Source organism: Lactuca serriola, chromosome 3 (genome assembly GCF_051521515.1).
Source record: "Lactuca serriola cultivar US96UC23 chromosome 3, Lser_US96UC23_V15, whole genome shotgun sequence".
Lineage (NCBI taxonomy): Eukaryota > Viridiplantae > Streptophyta > Magnoliopsida > Asterales > Asteraceae > Lactuca > Lactuca serriola.
In genome coordinates, this window is record NC_136410.1 from 53,053,883 (window position 1) to 53,060,120 (window position 6,238).

Here is a 6,238-nt window from a genome sequence, read left to right on the forward strand (position 1 = left end):
ACAATCACATTTTGTGCCCCCTTTTTGACCTCGCATTTCGTATTTGAGATCATGCGAACATCCCATTTGGTAAAAGTTTTCTTGTTTTCTTTTACAACTTCATCCGCCCAAGGGGTAAGTGTTGTTGTTGCTTCCGCTAAAAAAACAGCCAAAATGAAGAAGTTAAGATCAATAACATCAAAACTAATAAAACATTAATATTACAAATTTACTTAATACCTGCAAAGTTACGTCTTTGAAACCACCATTGTTGCATTGTAGCACGAAAAAAATCGATCAACATAAGTATTGGCACCTTACGTGCGTGTCTAGATAATGCATTTATAGACTCCGCACTGTTGGACGACATAAGATTGTATCGGTTCCCTTTAAAATGTGCCCTTGACCAGGTTTCTGGATTTATACTTTTTAAGTACTCCCATACTGGTTCTTTTGTCTTTTTCATAACATCAATGGCAGCATCAAAAGCATCAACTGTGTACGCCCTACACGCCTCCCAAAAAATTCCTTTAACCGTCTTACTCTTGCCGAATCTAGATACTATGTTGAAATACAAATGGACACCACATATTCCATGATGAGCATGAGGAAAAATGTTGGCAACGGATGTTGCTATAGATGGAGACCTATCAGATATAATTGTAAGCTCCTGCATATTTCCTATGCAATCATGTAGTTTTTGAAAAAACCATGTCCAAGAATCGGTACACTCATTTTTGCATATACCATATGCAACCGGTAATATTTGGTTTTGTCCGTCCTTAGTAACTGCAAGTAACATGGTACCTTTGAACTCGCCCTTTAGGTGAGCTCCATCTACTACTAGGGTCGGCTTACAAAAATTGACAAAAGCGCGTACCTACAATACATTGTATATCTATTCAAATACACCAAAATAAATATTAAAAAATTAATATAATATGATAATACTAACCGAGCAACCGAGTGCGACGTACAAAAACTCAAAGCGATCATCAGCATCTGTTTTAATATGTGTGACAGTACCCGGATTATGTTTGGCCAAGTTGTGACAATACGCCAGAAGTTTGGTAAAAGAATCATCTTTCGTACCCCTTAACGACAACAATGCATATTGCTTCGCACGCCATGCCTGATGGTATGAGATATTGATATTCAATTGAGCATTCATATCATTAACAATTTCTTTTCCCCGATAAATTCTACTATAGTCTTCAGCCAAAACATCAGCAACATATTCACCCAAAACATATTTGTTTGCTTGTCGATGATTAGGTTGCAACAATGTTGAAGAACATGTGTGTACATCAACAAGTTTATTCACTTGGAAAAGTCCATCAGAATTTTTAATTGCTTTTGCTCTTAGTAACCAAGAACTATTTTTCGAAACACACACAACTTCATACCTTGATTTGGTGGATCTACTTGTCCTCGTCTGGAAACCTTCTCGAAGACATTTTTTACCAATACACCGCTTTAAAAGTTCTTTGTTCTTAAATATACTCTCACATTGAATCTTTTGAAGATTCATGTCTACCATCTATGTTGAGATATCTTCATTAATATCAACTGGCCATACTGGTACAGGGGGCATACCGTGAAAAAGGTTATTGGGAAACTTAGCTTTAACTTCATCACCCAACTCATCTCTATCGGAATTGCTTTGTAGCTCGGTTATATCTAAACATACATCACCAACATCAACATAATGCCCGTAAACATGATTTTTTTTCATTTTTTTGACTTGAATTTTTTTTATTTTTAGTTTTATCTACCACACGCCTATTCATAAGTTTAACTTCTTGTTCGGCAACATCATCACAACGACCACCCACATGATTAAGATATGTACCAACATCATCATCACCAACAGACTTGTAATTCTCAGGATCCACATAGTGAATAGGTGAATAACTAACATTAACATTTTCAGCAACACTGTGAAACTGAGGTACACTAGGAGTATTGAAAGTCCCTATCGGATCGTTGCTCCTTTTATAACTGCATAAATTACCAACAAGCTGGTTTCCAATTTCACCACCCCCATTAACCTCCTCAACTTCATCAACCACCACAAACACTTTCACAGCCCTTCCTCCACTACATTTGATTACGTTTATCAACATTCTAACATCCATGTCTTCAACTATAGCTATATAATAATTTAATTCAGGATGGTGGAAACGAAGACTAATTCTATATTTGTCTAACAAACCAATTTTGCTTCTTACCAAAGATACAAAATCACTATAACTAATATACTCAGAAAATATCAAAACAAGTTCAGAAATACCTCCCTGTGGACATATGTATTCCAGATTAGTTCCATTAACTTGCCATCTCCCACCGGTTACAAGACAAACCAAATATTCAATCATTTTTTGAGCAAATTGTAGAGAGAGTTCCTAAACAAATAACAACCAAAATGATATTTTTTTCTACAAAACTTTTTATATAGCAACATGATTTCGTAGTCAAACCAATTCATTTCATAGTCAAACTTAAAAAAAAAAACAAAAAAAAACCACGATTTCGCATATAAAGTGAGAGTAAATCGCAGATGGACCTATTCCATCTGCGATTTTACCCCTATATGTACAGCAAAAAAATTAAAAAAAAAAATTAAAAGCACCTGCGAAAGTACAAGCACCTAAAGCACAGCTGTGCTTTAGGTGCTTGTACTTTCGCAGATGAGATGCTCATTTCGCAAATGGGGCATCTCCATCTGCGAAATCGTTGGCTATTTTTGTAATTTCGATTTTTTTTGGCTATTTTTGTAATGCCATTAGTGTAAATGGCTATTTTTGTAAATTTCTCTTGTATTTATTGTATCTCGTAATGTAATCAAAGGGGATGGGAAATTAATCACAATTGCATGGTATCAGAGCTTTGCTCTTCCTTGTGATAACCCTAGCGACGACTGCATCTCCTTCCTCTTAATTTCTTCTGTTCTTTCTTAACCTTCTCTTTTCATCATGACTAACGGTGCTACTCCTCCTCTCAATGACAAGCCTCATGTCGGGAATAACATCAAACATGTTGTCCCCCTAGTTCTAGATCTTGACCACATGAACTATGATATATGGCGTGAGGTTTTCGAAACTCACTGTATTGGATACGGAGTGGCTGATCACCTTGAACCGCCTAATAACAAAGCTCCTACATCATCTGAATCTAAAGAATGGAATCAAATTGATTCGATTGTGAAGTCTTGGTTGTACGCTACCCTCTCTACATCTCTTCGTCACATGGCATTAAAAAGAAAGGCTAATGCGTTTCAACTGTGGCAGACTTTTGAAAAACTGTTTTGCGATAACAAGGACACCAAAGCCATCCAACTCCAGGGGGAACTACGCAGCATCACCATTGGGGACTCGTCTATTGCTGATTACTGCACATGGATCAAGTGCCTCGCTGATCTCCTTGAAAACATAGAAGCCCCTATTCCAGAAAGGACCCTAATCGCCTATACCCTCCATGGCCTTTCACCAAAATTTCAATACATAGCCACCACCATCAGGCAGAAAACTCCTTTACCTAGCTTCATGGAGACTACATCTATGCTACTATGTGAAGAACAAATGACACAAGATCAATAAAAAAACTCAATACTAGTCAACATGTTCACTCCGACAACTCATCATCTCCGTCTGTTCTTGCTGCTGAGACCATCTCTCAAAACAATAGGTCACACAATTCATTCTTTGGTGGACGGAGCGGTGGTTGGAACAACCATGGCAGCATAGGCGGCGGCAGCAGGACCGACGATCGATTTAATCCTGACGGTAACTATTCCCAGCCACAGCAACAACAGGCTCCGATGGGGTGGGGGTTGGTTGGTATCCCTTAGCCTCGACAACAAATTCACAATCTCAACAGGGTTTACTTCCAGCCCCATTCTCTCATGCCCCACTTCAGCAAGGTGGGCTGTGCAATTCACTTTTACCAGCCCAACAACAACAACAATCTTTTTTACTAGTCCGACTCCTACTTCTGGTCCATTTCAGCAAGCATTAATCAACCCACAACCTCCACAATCTTTTTGGTTTTCGTCTACTGCTACAGATCAGGCTACCACAATCCCTAACACATTTGAAACTATGTCGCTAAATAATCCAAGCAACGGGGAATGGTTTATGGACACAGGTGCTTCATCTCACCTTCACGCGAATGCAGGTATTCTCAATAGTGACTAATAATCAGAATTCTTATGCATCTGTTTTAGTTGGGAACGGATCTGAAATTCCTATAACCAAATCTGGTCATTCTTCTATTCCGTTTTCTAATCCTTATCGTACTTTACAAATGTCCTTGTTACTCCTCAAATTATAAAGAACCGTATTTATGTGCGTCGCTTTACTCGTGAAAATACTTGTTCTATTGAATTTGACCAATTTGGTTTTTCTGTGAAGGATTTTCATACTCATCAAATTCTCATGCGACATGATAGCTCGGGTGATCTCTACCCTGTCACCACTCCGATTCCTCAAGCTCTCATGTCCCTTGCTCCGTCTCTTTGGCATCAGCGTCTCGGTCACCCCGGTCAACATGTATTCAAGCAATTTGTTGATCATAGTTTTATTTCATGTCCAAAAAATAAAATGTCTAACCTATGTCATGCATGTGAGTTGGGAAAACATGTCAAGTTACCTTTCAGCTTATCTACTTCTAGTACTTTATCTCCTTTTGAAATTGCTCATTATGATGTGTGGGCATCTCCTATTACTAGTATTAGTGGAATTAAATATTATGTGATTTTTCTTGATAACTTCACTCATTATCTATGGGTTTATCCCCTTCGTGCTAAATCCGAGGTGTTTTCAAAGTTTATGCACTTTCGTTCTCTTATTCTCAATCAATTCAAAACTGACGCTAAAGCTTTTCAATGTGATAATGGGGTGAATTTGATGACCATCAGTTTCATCATTTTTGTGATCAAAATGGTATACGTATGTGTTTTTCGTGTCCTAACACATCTCAACAGAATGGTAAATTTGAACGTATGTTACGTACAATCAATAATATGGTTCGTACCCTTCTTTTTCATGCTCGTCTTCCTCTCGGCTATTGGGTTGAAGCTCTTCACATGGCTGTTCACTTATTAAACATCCTTCCCTCTACTAGATGAAAAATGAAATTACGTTTCAAAAACTTTACAATCAAAAACCATCATATACTCATCTTTGGGTCTTTGGGTGCTTATGTTATCCTCACATCGTCACTCCACATAAACTCTCTCCAAAATCAAAACCGTGTGTCTTCCTCAGCTATCCCTCCAACCATAGGGGATATCAATGTCTCGACCTCCATTCTAAGCAAATTATTATTTCAAGACACGTTGTTTTTGATGAAACGGTCTTTTCCTTTGGTTCCATGACACCAAATATCTTTCCCTCTTATTTGTTTCTTGACAACATCACCAACATTCCTTTTCCTTCTTCCACTGCCTCCGTTATTCGTGACAATCCCTCCTCCGAAAACACTATTTCAACCACCTCAGATGTTCATGACGCCCCCTCTCTCCCTCGGCTGTCGAACAACCTTCCACCATAACTGTTGATCTGCTTCTAGATCTATCTCAATCAAATACCCCTACTGTCCAAACTCCGATTCCCGCATCCTCTCAACACCCTATGCTTACTCGTGCGAAATGGGGAATCACGAAACCCATTAAAAAACTTAATCTCCATGTTGAATCTTGTTCTCCTCTTCCCCGTAATTATCTACAGGCATTTCAAGATCCCAACTGGCTTCTTGGTTTTAAAAAGCGGCGCTTTGGACCGCTTAAAGCGCTAGGCGCTCATATGACAATAAAAATTGCTTTTGAATTAGTAATGCGCTCAGATTCCTTTACTCACCGCTTAAGTCGGCGCTTTTGCCGCTTTTTCTGATTTGGTAAAGCGGCTCTTAATAGCGCTTTTGGTATACTGGGCTTATTTAATTAGCTGGGCCAGTTTTAGTTTATTTTTTTAATTAGATACATAGGATGTAAGGTTATTAAAATGAGAATTCATACGTCACAACACAAACACAACATCAGTAGGCGGGAAAATGTTTCTTCTTCTCCATATTCATCTTTGGCCTCCTGCCATCCTCTCTCCTCTGAAGAGGTGAAAGAGGATATTGGAAGTGATTGTGGAGCCTTATTTTTATCACCATGCCTGATGCTACTTTTAACTTTTGAAATCGACTTTTGACTTGTGAAATTGATGCCTTATGCAGTATGTAGGATATGTTTTTTTTAAGTATTTATATATAA